Below are 13,332 nucleotides of genomic sequence, written 5' to 3'. Positions count from 1 at the left end.
TGGTGGTAAGCTGAGTTTATTAGCCTAGGACACTTGTGGGAGATACAAGCTGGCAGGCAAGGGAGCGCAACCCTGAGAACAAAAGGGGCTGCATTTTTGTAATCAAAGAAAGAGTGGGTAGGGAGAAGACCACCTTCTTCTTCCTATGTGCCCGATGCACAGTGAGACCAAACAATCCCAAAATGTCGGAGTTTGGAGCAGAGAAAGGTTTATTGCAGGGCCATGCAAGGAGACTGGTGGCCCATGCCTTTAAAACCCTGAACTCCCCGAAAGCTTTCAGCAAAGCCCTTTTATAGGAAAGGTGAGAGAGGGGTGTGGTTAGTTGTTGCAAACTTCTTGGTGTCAGATCCTTTGTTCTTTTAAAATTCGTTTTTATTTATCTTATTTTTGGCTGTGTTGGGTCTTCGTTGCTGCACGCGGACTTTCTCTAGTTGTGGCGAGGGGCGCCTACTCGTCGTTTTGTTGCGCGGGCTTCTCATCCGTTGCGGAGCACGGGCTCTAGGTGCGTGGGCTTCAGTAGTTGTGGCACGTGGGCTCTAGAGTGCAGCCTCAGTAGTTGTGGCGCACGGGCTTAGTTGTTCCGCAGCATGTGGGATCTTCCCGGACCAGGGCTCGAACCCCGTGTCCCCTGCATTGGCAGGTGGATTTTTAACCACTGCGCCACCAGGGAAGCCCCAGATCCCTTGTTCTTGAGATTAGGTCACAATGTTCCTGTAAACCTCCACCAAAACAAATGTTATTCTCTGTTCTGACAAGAAAGGACAAGGTCCTAAGGCTCAGCTTTCACCCTCTGAGGCCCAGGCCCTGGCTAAGAGGGAGTCCCTGGGCGGGCCAGTTACCCTGCATGGGAACGTTCGTCCAGCACCTGGTCTGGGTCTTCCCACCAGTGCCCAGGCCCGACCAGTGGGTGGCCATGGAGAGGGCTCTGGAGCTCTGCAGGACACAGCCCTCAGCCTGTCCCCAGGACCCCCAGCTCACCTGCCAGTCCTGAGGCTGGAGGACCTGGAGGGCCCTGGGGGGAAGGCCACGATCCGCCTCTCACCATACTCTGCCTCCAGGACCTCTGTGACTGACTGTTAGCGGTGTGGGACCTCTAACCACCATGCTAAGGGTCACACACTAACAACTTCATGCCTGCCCCGCCCCTGTTACAGGCTTACATCATTAGCTCCTCCTTGAACACTATATGATCTAACGGGGACTGTCATGGCGCTATTCAAATCGTATGTATTATTAGCAAAAGTGTGATAACATACTAAAATGTGGTAATTCATCTCAGGTTTCAGTATAATGTCCCCCTTCACCTAGTTTCTTTCTCCTTTCGCCTATTCCTGTCTTGGCTACATGCAGAAATGCTACTCTTCAAGGATCATTAACTCCCTGACTTCATGTAACAAGATTCAAACCCCATGTCTATTGTCTTGTGTTTTAACTGTAAGAACTTGTAGCTTGAGTGTGCCTGGTGCTTGGATGCACCTGGTCTTCCTTCAAGGTAGTGTAGATTGTTGCTAAGTTACTGGATTCTTTTCTTGAGTGCTCATTATCTTACAGCAGTCTCCCAAACTCCCTTAAAATTCCCTCTTTGTCTTTAATCCTCTGGTGGGATTTCTAAACTATTTAATTATCCTACTGTATCCCTATTTCATTTTTACTGCTGAATAATACTCCCTTATGCAAATATACTATAATACATTTATCCATTGTTGTGTCTATAGATAATTTGGTTGTTTTCCTGTTTGGGACCATTGCAGATAGTGAGTCTATGAGCACTCATGGGCATATCTCTAAATATATATATATATGGATATATATATATATTATAAATATAAGCACTATATATATAGTGTTTATATATTTTTAAAAATATGACTAGAAGATGCGATGGTCAATGAATATAGATTTCTGAGAAGATCTTGAAATGGACTTTGTTTTTCTGGACTTTTCTTGAAGTTACGATTGATTTTCTTTTGTCTGATTTTATCTCAGGCTTTCCTTTTCCAAGGTGCATGCATATCACCAACACTACTCTTCAGCCTATCGGTCATGGTTAGCATCACATGTTGGCTTTTGAAAGGAAAAGTGAGAAAAGAGAGGTTTGATGGCGTTTTTGTTCAAATTTGGAAGTGAGGCTATGAGAAAGGGAGAATATTTGATGAGGGAACCATACAAGAATGCAGAGGCAAGGAAAAGTGACAGTAAATTAAAGAGGACACAAAGGTACATGTGAAAAAGGAACTTCCTGTATAATTAAATGTGAGTTCATAATTAGAAAGGGAAAGAAGAGACTTGAATATGGACACAAGAAAGGATGTGAAAACAGAAATTGCTGGTCAAACAGCCTTCTGCACCAACTTGTAGTGGGTCTGCTAGGCCAGAGCATCTATTTGTTGAATGCAGGATATTCAAGATGGGCAGAGGGAAGGAGGGGCAGTGACCCACCAACTGTATCTGTAGGAATTAATGTCAGGCATCTGCAACTCTGAGGGTACCTCTCTTTTCCCAGATCCTAAAATAATATCTCCCTTTCCTCCTTCCCCACCTCCTCCCACCTCAGCTAACATTAAAATCCTTGATGATTCTATTCCCATGCCTTGTGGCTAGCTCTCTCACACGATTGTCCTTCACCCGCCAGGAATTATGCACTTTGGCAAACACTGCACAGCAGAATCATTCCACGCTGACTGCACAGACATATCCATGGAGGGCCCCCTGCTTGTGTACTGCAACAAATTTGGAGGCATATTGTATCTCACGCCTCTGTGTACAGAAATGATGGACTGGTAACTTCCTAATATAGCGATCAATAGAAGCCCTCAAGGTGGCAAGATCTGTTTTCTCTTTTTCACATCCAGGGGCTTGATGGGTCTCATCATGCAGGCCAAGAAATACCCTCCCTCAGTGTATGCAAATGCAGAAACACACTTGGGTAAAGCATTGTGTCATCTCTGTTGAGAACATCTTAAATTCAACGCGCGTGGACTTAGTAAAGTTGAGCTTTTCCTGGTACTGAAGGTGGTGAGTGCTATCAAATAAAGCAGCAGCTGAAGCCTTTATGTTACCTTCATTTTGTACATGAACCTGAAATTTCTGTGGACTTAATGAATTGGAATCATTAATATTTGTAAGAGTCTGAATCCTCCCTTTGGGGAATGCCAGTGCTTCCTGAGAATTCATGACATTAGTACATGTTCTGTGTCTGTGGCACAAAGAGGAGCACAGGTAAGCAAATCATATACCAGAGGCCTCTAGCATCCGTGATTTCACAAAAGTCAAAAAGAGATCTCCCTGGTGCATCTCATCTAAATAGCCTTTGAAAGTTGAAGGCAGATACAATCCTACTCCATGCCTGTCATAATTATAGTCTTTGTTCTCAGTCTCAGCCTTGACCACTCCCCCTCCGGAATTCAGCAGAGCACATATTGCATGCACAATGCTTTCATTCTGTTTCTTCTGCAGTTTAGGGTTCATTCCACTCCTTTGCTCATTCCCAGGGGTGACTTTTCCTGCATTTAAAACATACTCAGCAAAGTTCATTTCCAAATTAATTTTTTTTAAATAAATTTATGAATTTTATTTTTGGCCACATTGAGTGTTTGTTGCTGCGTGCGGGCTTTCTCTAGTTGTGGCGAGCGGGGGCTACTCTTTGTTGCAGTATGTGGGCTTCTCATTGAGCTGGTTTCTCTTGTTGCAGAGCACAGGCTCTAGGCGCGCGGTCTTCAGTAGTTGTGGCTCACGGGCTGTTGAACGCAGGCTCAGTAGTTGTGGCATGGGCTCAGTAGTTGTGGCTCACGGGCTCTAGAGCGCAGGCTCAGTAGTTGTGGCGCACGGGCTTAGTTGCTCCGCGGCATGTGGGATCTTCCCGGACCAGGGCTCGAACCCGTGTCCCCTGCATTGGCAGGTGGATTCTTTTTTTGTTTCTTTGTTTTGTTTTGTTTTTTTTGCGGTATGCGGGCCTCTCACTGTTGTGACCTCTCCCGTTGCGGAGCACAGGCTCCGGACGCGCAGGATCGGCGGCCATGGCTCACGGGCCAAGCCGCTCCGCGGCATGTGGGATCTTCCCAGACTGGGGCACGAACCCGTGTCCCCTGCATCAGCAGGCGGACTCTCAACCACTGCGCCACCAGGGAAGCCCGGCAGGTGGATTCTTAACCACCGCGCCACCAGGGAAGGCCTCAGATTATTTTATAGCCCAATTTTTGGAAGCAGCAAATCTGATTGAGTTGATAATTTATCCTTATTGTAATGGAACAGATTCTTTAGCTTCCTCTGGTCCGTGCAGTTCCCATCTTGTGAAAAAAAATGTATATCATATACTTTAATATATTTTTATGTAATAGAAATGTATTATATACGTTATATATATGTATGTATGTATATATATATATATATATATATATATATATGAAAATTTGTTTGGAACTAACAAATTATTGACTATTTGTTTGGAACAACCAGGCTGTCAGGTTGAGGTGGGTTTCAGCATTTCCTAAATGTAGTCCAGTTGTCCCAGTTGTTCTTATGTGTTGGAGATATGTGCTGTAATATATCAATATATAAGTGAAATGATACACTGTCTAGAATTTGCTTTAAAATAATCTAGAAAACAAAGCTGGGTGGAAATTAGGGAATTGGAAAAAATGTTGATAATTGTTGAAGCTGAGTGATGAATATATGGGGGTTCACTATGTTATTATCTCTACTTCATGTTCATCTGAAAATTTCTACAACAAAAGGTTGTATATATATGTTGCATACATACATACATACATAATCAAATACATATAATTGAGTTTTAAAAAGCAAGTTGACAGGGGCTTCCCTGGTGGCGCAGTGGTTGAGAGTCCGCCTGCCGATGCAGGGGACACGGGTTCGTGCCCCGGTCTGGTAGGATCCCACATGCCGTGGAGCGGCTGGGCCCGTGAGCCATGGCTGCTGAGCCTGCGTGTCCAGAACCTGTGCTCCGCAACGGGAGAGACCACAACAGTGAGAGGCCCGCGTACCACACACACAAAAAAAAAGCAAGTTGACAAATATGTATATGTAACATATATGTGAAGAAAACACCCAAACCTATTCTCTACAATTATATAGGTACATATATACATAAAATTTTAAACATCTCATGTACACCAAATTGAAAAAAATGTGTGTGTGATGGGGGACTGAAGAGTGGGAGTAGGGGACATATGATTGGAGTTAGAGTCAAAGGGTCTTTAGGGCTAATTGTAATGTCCTATTTTTAAGAAGAATGGATTAATTACTTATTAAATTTAAAAGTAAGTGGAATAGGGACTTTCCTGGTGGTCTAGTGGTAAAGAATCCGCCTTACAATTCAGGGGACGTGGGTTCGATCCCTGGTCAGGGAACTAGGATCCCATGTGCCGCGGGGCAGCTAAGCCCGCGCACCACAACTACTGAGCTTGTGCGCCTCAACTAGAGAGCCTGTGTGCCGCAAACTACAGAGCCCATGTGCTCTGGGACCTGCGCTCCACAACTACAGAACCCACGCGCCCTGGAGCCCTCATGCCACAACTAGAGAGAAGCCCACATGCCACAACGAAAGATCCCACACACCTCAACAAAGATCTCGAGTTCCACAACTAAGACCTGACGCAGTCAAAAATAAAAACAAAACACTAAATTAATAAATAATAAATAAACCTTAAAAAAAAGTAAGTAGAGTAAAACAGAAAGCAAAGAAAGTATTAATAATCTGCTGATTTGCCTACAAGGTAGCAGGCACCTGACACTTATTTTCTTGATCTGAGGCTTGAGCCTTTTCCTCTTCTTTCATCCAGTTGTATTGGTTACTCCTCCAGCCCCCATACAGCCATGGGTGCAAACTAGTTCAAATGTGGTGGGTGACATCGGTTAGAGAGGTGGGATCTGGGCTACCTGTTCATATAGCTTACTTGTGCCCTGTGGTTCTGCTCAGGCTCAATTTGCATGTGCCATTTCTGTCTTTCGATGAACAGCTGCTGGGCCCATCCAACTTGTTGGATGTTGTTGGACTTGGTGGGTCCAACAAAACGCAGCTCATAACAGACAGTTCTGGGTGCATGGACAGTTTGTATCCTGTGATTGAGAGTTTGTTCTTCATGAGGGCCGACTAACATGCCATGAGCTGTTTTTCAAAGACCATGTGGGAACTGACCCTTGAAGGATGAGGAGTTCTTAGGTGAACAAGGTGAGCACAGCATCAGAGGCACAAAGAACATTGTTCATAGTCACAGAGGTCCCAGATGACATGGCAGGTGGTGAACAGCTTTATGTAGCTGATGCAGAATACATAGGGGATGGGGAGGATTTTGTGGCCCAGAATTTTCTTTTGGACCTCTAGGTCTCTTTTATTTATTTATTTTTCTAAAATTTTTTATTAGAGTATAGTTGGTTTACAATGTTGTGTTAGTTCCCAGATTTTCTAACTACTGTGTGAAATACAAAAGATGTTGAAGAACCACTTCCTGCCTTCAAGAATCATATGATTTCCTTGAGGAAAATGTACCATTGTGCAAGTAAAGAAAAAAAAAGTAAATGATGAAGTGAATCATGTGTGGCACTGACATAGAGGGCTACAGTTGTGTTTGCTCGCCACTCGGGAGAAGTGGTCTTTTTGGCTTAAGATAGTGAAGTGTTGTAGAAAGAGAGAGAGACCAAGATTCAAGTCCTGACTTGGCCGTTTCCTGGTTCTGTGACTGCCAGATCACTTTGACCGCCTGAAGCCTCAGCCGGTGTCAAAGCCAATGACACATGTTTTAGATTTTTGTTACATCAGTACCTCAATTCCAGGGGTGAATTTCTATTTCAGTTATTGTTAGTAACAAAGCACCCCAAAACTTAGCGGATTAAACCAAAACCTTTCTGTCTGCTCATAATTCTGTGAGTTGAGTGGGTCTCAGCTGGACAGTTCTTCTGCTGGTCTCCCTTGTTACCCCAGAGTCATGAAGGCACATATTTTAAAGGAGATGGAGAGTGGCCCTGGCTGGGACATCCAAGACGGTGCTCCGCCCACGTGGCTGGTGCCTTGGAGGGAATGGCTAGGAGCAGGAAGCAGCTGGGACACTGGTTTGGCTGGGCCTTTTTCTCTCTCCATGTGGACTCTCCAGGTGGGTAGCCGTACTTCACATGTGACAGCTCAGGTCTCTCAAGAGCACAAAAGGAGAAGTTGCCAGACTTCTTAAGGCTGAGGCCCAGACCTGACACAGTATCGTTTCTACCTCATGTTGATTAAGGCCAGTCATCCCAGCCCAGATATTCAAGAGGAGGAAACTGCCCCAAACCATGAATACATAGCCCATTGGGGGGTCACTAACGTAAACAGACTACCACAAAATACACATTTTCTTTTTGAAAGTTTTTGAAAAAGCATTTTTTTAAAGGCTAACTATGAAAAAGACAAGGTAACAGTGCTTATGAGTATATACTTCAGTCAGACTAAGCTAGAGTTCCACATGGACAGGACATGGGCAAACTAATCTCTCTTTAAACCCCTCATGTTGCTTATCTAGAGATGCTTCCCTTCATAGGGCTATGGTAGAATTTAGGAGATAATGGGTCTAAGAACCTTGCACACAGTAGGTGCTCAATAGATGATCGCTGCGGCTGTATTATTAAAATTGTCATGGTGGTTGTGTTATTGTTATTATTAATTACTGAAAGATCTTCCATTAATGCAGTGACAAGTGATTAATACAGCACATTTCTCATAAACTAAGGAGGAATGTTATTTTCATTATCTTCTTCAATTTCAGTTGACTCTTTTACATCTTCATTTTGTCTTATTTTTTATCTGTATGTTCTTACTAGTTAGTGAATTTTCAGGTCGTTCTCTAATTTTAAAGTAGTTGTAATTTCCTACTAGCAAAACCATTGGGAAATCAAATTCTTAGATGAAATCTGAAGGATGAAAACTCCTCTACCTCTCACAAAATTATAAAAACACACATTTTAGGAGAGGTAGTGATATATCAGTTAATTTCCTGAAAACACACACACACACACACACCACAGTTCTGTATAAAAACATTATTTTATACCTGTCGTGTTTTTCCATGTAAGTACAGAGATGCTTCAAGTTAGGACTACAACATCAATTTTATGGCTTTTTTTAGTGAGGAAAAAATATCATTTACTGTTGTCTCAGAGAGTTGCGAAGTGTATATTCCCCAGAGTTTAGGGTGACCTAGTATAAAAGTATATATGTGATGACTTTGGGGCATTTTATGAGCTCATCCTTCTCATGTTAACTTTAAAAACAGTTGAGCTGGAATTAGATTCAGCAGCAGTGGAAACTTTGTAAATAAGTTTTAATGCTCTGTTACAGTAGAGGCTTTAGTGAAAATTTGGTTCAGAATGCTATTAATTAACATAAACAATGTATATTACACTTTCCTTTTTGAGTCCTTGTGTTGGGTATCATTTGTATTCTTATTAAATCTACTTTGTTACAGACCATCATAGTTTTGCCCTGGGATGGCCAGGTAGCACTGGGGGCTGATTGGTTGTTTACCACACGATTCCCTTTGCAAGGGAAAGGAAGACATAGCAGATAGTGTCTTCAGCAAATATATAACTTATCGGCTTACAGCATCTCTTTAAAATGGGGTCAAGCGCTAGACAGTTTGCTGCAGTGGAAAGACCATGGTCCTTGGAGTCAGACTGTTTCTGGCCCTGGGAAGCTGTGGGAAAGTTATTTGCCTTCTTTGAGCTTCACTCTTTTTTTTTTTTTTGTGGTACGCGGGCCTCTCACTGTTGTGGCCTCTCCCGTTGCGGAGCACAGGCTCCAGACGCGCAGGCTCAGTGGCCATGGCTCACGGGCCCAGCCGCTCCGCGGCATGTGGGATCTTCCCGGACCGGGGCACGAACCCGTGTCCCCTGCATTGGCAGGCGGACTTTCAACCACTGCACCACCAGGGAAGCCCCGAGCTTCACTCTTTTTACCTTAGACAATACAGACCCACCTCTCAGAGTTGCTGGGAAGATTGAATGAACTAACTGTGAACACACTGGCATGTGGTAGGGACATGTGGATGTTAGTGCTCCTTGCACCTTGAATTCAGACTTAAATTTGAACAACTTCTTTTTAATAAGCTGAAAATTAAAACTCAGCTAAAATATATAATACATGATGAATGCACGCAAAAAATACTTTATAAGGTGATTCCACTTGCACCCTGTCAAGTGTGAAGAGATTCACTCAGAAATTCACTTTAAAAAGAAGTACTCAGGGCTTCCCTGGTGGCGCAGTGGTTGAGAGTCCGCCTGCCGATGCAGGGGACACGGGTTCGTGCCCCGGTCAGGGAAGATCCCACATGCCGCGGAGCAGCTGGGCCCGTGAACCATGGCTGCTGAGCCTGCACATCCGGAGCCTGTGCTCCACAACGGGAGAGGCCACAACAGTGAGAGGCCCGTGTACCGCAAAAAAAAAAAAAAAAAAAGTACTCATTTTAAAAATGAGTTTCAAAAAGCCAAAGCAAGTGAACTCGATTTGTGGTACAACTGGATTGAAGGTGATTGAGGCTTTAACTTCTGAACTACTTCAGGAAGAAGAAAATAATTCCAAGATAATACCAGATTTGAAAGAGCAGTGGTTGGAAGTCGAACAAAAAGGACCAAGCTTATAAGGGAGCACAAGCAGTTGAGTTTGAAATAAATTCTCCCTTCCCTAGCCCTGTCTTTCCTCTGAGCTCACATGCTTCCTTTTATTCTGAGGTTCCAAAACAAAACATGGTCAGTTTCATCACCAGCTAAAAGAAATTCTGAATTCTCTCTGAAACAAAAACTGACTTTACCCAACCAATGATTTCTGCATGTGCTGTACCTGTTAAAGATGAAGAAATAATCTCAGAGGATTTTTAGGGCAGTGAAACCACTCTGTATGATACTGTGATGGTGGACACATGTCATTGTACATTTGTTCAGACCCATAGACTGTTCAACTCCAAGAGTGAACCCTAATGTAAACTATGGACCTTGGATGATGCTAATGTGTCAGTGTAGGTTCATCGATTGTAAGAAATGTACCATTGTGGTGCAGAAAGTCCGTTGTGGGAAGAGGTTGTATGTGTGTAGTGACAGGACATACTCTCTGTATTTTCTGCTCAATTTTGTTATGAACCTAAAACTGCTCTAAAAAATAAAGTGTATTCATTTAAAAATAAATAAGATAAAAGTGAGGCACATATGAAAAAATAATGATAATGAGACTGAATGACTTTACCTAACAAATGCACTTCCTTTGTGTGCTCTACCCGTTAAAGGTCAAAAAACCACCTCGGTGGTACAGTGCTCCACAGCAGAACTTCCTCTTGTTGACGGAGGTGCTAAATGTATTACAGTCTTCTGACATCATATCTTCATTCATTCTGGTATCTTTAAGCTCTGTATGAATCACCTGGGGATCTTGTTAGACCTGCAGGTTCTGACTCAGTAGTTTTGGAATTGGGCCCGAGAGTCTGCATTTCTGACAAGCTCCCAAGTGAGGCTTGGAGAATTTAGAGGACATTGGGCAAACATGCATCCTCTTCCTTGCCTAGACTACTGCCTTTGCTGCATGCTTTTGCTTCATGCCCAGAGATTCACCATTAAAGAAGAGTTGTTTTGGATCTTGAACTCATTTCTCTGTTCAGTATGGTTCTCCTTTCTCTAAGTCTCATTAGTGCTTTGCTTGAGGTTCTGATGGAACTTACCTCATTTTTTGGTATACTTACCAGTATATGTGTCTTTTTTTTTAAGATTTATTTATTATTTATTTTATTTATTTTTAGCTGCGTTGGGTCCCAGGTGTGGCATGCGGGATCCTTGTTGAAGCATGCGGGATCTTCCGTTGCGGCATGCGAGCTCTTCCTTGTGGGCACGGGCTTCAGGGCGCGTGGGCTCTATAGCTGTGGAGCACGGGTTCCAGAGCACGTGGGCTCTGTAGTTTGCGACATGCAGGCTCTCTAGTTGAGGCACGCAAGCTCAGTAGTTTTGGTGTGCGGTCTTAGTTGCCAGACCAGCTATCGAACCCGCGTCCCCTACGTTGTAAGGTGGATTCTTTACCACTGGACCACCAGGGAAGTCTCTCAGTATATATGTCTTATTCCCCCACCCTGCCCCTCTCCACATATACCATCCCTAACCCTAGATTAGGACCCTCTATAGAACGTTCTCATAGATTCCTGTGCTTTTCGTTAATAACCCATATAAAAACTAATTAAATAAATATTTATATAATTGTTTTCATGGGTATCTTCCCTACCAAACCAAAAGCTCCGTGAGGCCAGGTACTATGTCTATATTGTACAACACTGTATCCCCGTCATTGCCACAGTATCTGCCACATAGTAGGTTCTCAATAAATATTTAGTGAATAAATGAAGGAATTGTAAGGTTCATGGAAAGAGAAACTTTGTACCCCCTGAGGAAGACAGCATAGAGCCCTGCACATTATGATTTAGTAAATAATTGTTGACTTAATGACAATAATCTTAGAAATGTTCAACAACCATTTTCTCATTCACTCACTTCATTCAACAGCAATCTATTGAATAGCTACTATATGGCAAGCCTGATTGTCATCAAAGATCTAACAGTATTCAGAGAACACAAAGGTAAAAACGATTCACTTCTTCAAGATGGATTTCTCTATCCTTGATTTAAGATCCATTGTTTTTCAGACCAACATGTTCCCAAAGCCATAGCTTATGCCTCTATGAAGCGTTTTAGGTAAGGAAGAGACATGTTCCAATCTACACTTTAAAGTGTCATATTATTAACACAGGGTGGAGGGAAGATGTGGGGAAGGAAAACTAGAAGCAAAGGAGGGTCGTTGCAGCCATACAGTTGAGAGATGGTGGTCTAAACTAGACTAGTGGCAGTGGAGAAGAAGGCACTTGAGCACATCTGGGAGATACTTAGGGAATAAAACGAACAGGACAGCAACAACAACAACAACAAATAGACAAATGGGACTATATCAAACTTTAATACTTTTGTGTATCAAAGGACGCAATCAACAGAGTGAAAAGACAACATACAGACTGGGAGAAAATGTTTGCAAATCATATATCTGATAAGGGGTTAATATCCAGAATATATAGAGAACTTCAACAACTTAAAAAAATCAGATAACCTGATTCAATATGGACAAAGGACTTGAATGGACGTTTCTCCAAAGATGATATACAAATGGCCAACAAGCGTATTAGAAGATGTTCCATATCACTAACCATCAGAGCATCAGAGAAATGCAAATCAAAACCACAGTGCGGTATTTTCTCACACCCATTAGGATGATACTATCAGAAAAAAAAAAAAAAAAAAGTAACTAGTGTTGATGAGGATGCGGAGAAATTGGAACCCTTCTGCATTGTTTGTGAGATTGTAAAATGGTACAGTCCCATGAAAAAGAGTATAGAGGTTCCTCAAAAAGTTAAAACCATCATGTGATCCAGCAATCCCATTTCTGGGTATATACCCAAAAGAATTGAAAACAAGATCTTGAAGAGGTATTTACACACTCATGTTCATAGCAGCACTGTTTATGATAGCTGGGAGGTAGAAGTGGACACCCAAGTGTCCATCAACAGATGAATGAATAAACAAAATGTGGTAAATACATACAATGGAATATTATTCAGCTTTAAAAAGGAAGAAAATCCTGTCACATGCTCCAACATGATGAACCTTGATGACATTATGCTAAGTGAAATAAGCCATTCACAAAAAGACAAATACTGTATGATTCCACTTATACAAGGTACCTAGAGTAGCCAAATTCAGAGAGACAGAAATAGAATAGTGGCTGCCAGGGGCTGGGGGAGGGAGGAATGAGGAGTAGTTGCTCAATGGGTATAGAGTTTCAGTTCTACAAAATGAAAAAGCTGCGGTCTATTTCACAACAATGTGAGTATACTTAACACTACTGAACTGTACAGTTTAAAACAGTAAATTTTATGTTTTTTTTTTTTTTTTTTTTTTTTTTTTGCGGTACGCGGGCTTCTCACTGCTGTGGCCTCTCCCGTTGCGGAGCACAGGCTCCGGACGCGCAGGCCCAGCGGCCACGGCTCACAGGCCCAGCCGCCCTGCGGCATGCGTGACCCTCCCGGACCAGGGCATGAACCCACGTCCCCTGCATCAGCAGGCGGAATCCCAACCACTGCGCCACCAGGGAAGCCCTATGTGTTTTTATTTTTAACACAGTTTTAAAAATGAACAAGACACTGAGAGTTATATCAAGGAAGCCCAGGGATGTGGGTGTTCAAGGTGGGGTGTCAAGTGCCTGGTAAGGAGCACAGCAATGTAATGACACTGGTAAACTGTATAGAGAAAACTGTACATCATCAGTGACCT

General features: G+C 42.9%; 1 pseudogene across 1 annotated transcript; it reads right to left on the bottom strand.

Annotated features, from left to right (window-relative positions):
- Nucleotides 1-2,550: 2,550 nt before the first annotated feature.
- Nucleotides 2,551-3,468, bottom strand: LOC307067972 (schlafen family member 5-like; annotated as a pseudogene). Its single transcript has one exon. The product of its transcript is annotated as a schlafen family member 5-like (transcript).
- Nucleotides 3,469-13,332: the final 9,864 nt, after the last annotated feature.

This window comes from Hyperoodon ampullatus (genome assembly GCF_949752795.1).
Source record: "Hyperoodon ampullatus genome assembly, chromosome: 19".
In the NCBI taxonomy this organism is placed as follows: domain Eukaryota; kingdom Metazoa; phylum Chordata; class Mammalia; order Artiodactyla; family Ziphiidae; genus Hyperoodon; species Hyperoodon ampullatus.
The sequence above is the reverse complement of the archived record's forward strand: the minus strand, read 5'-3'. Positions and strand labels throughout refer to the sequence as shown.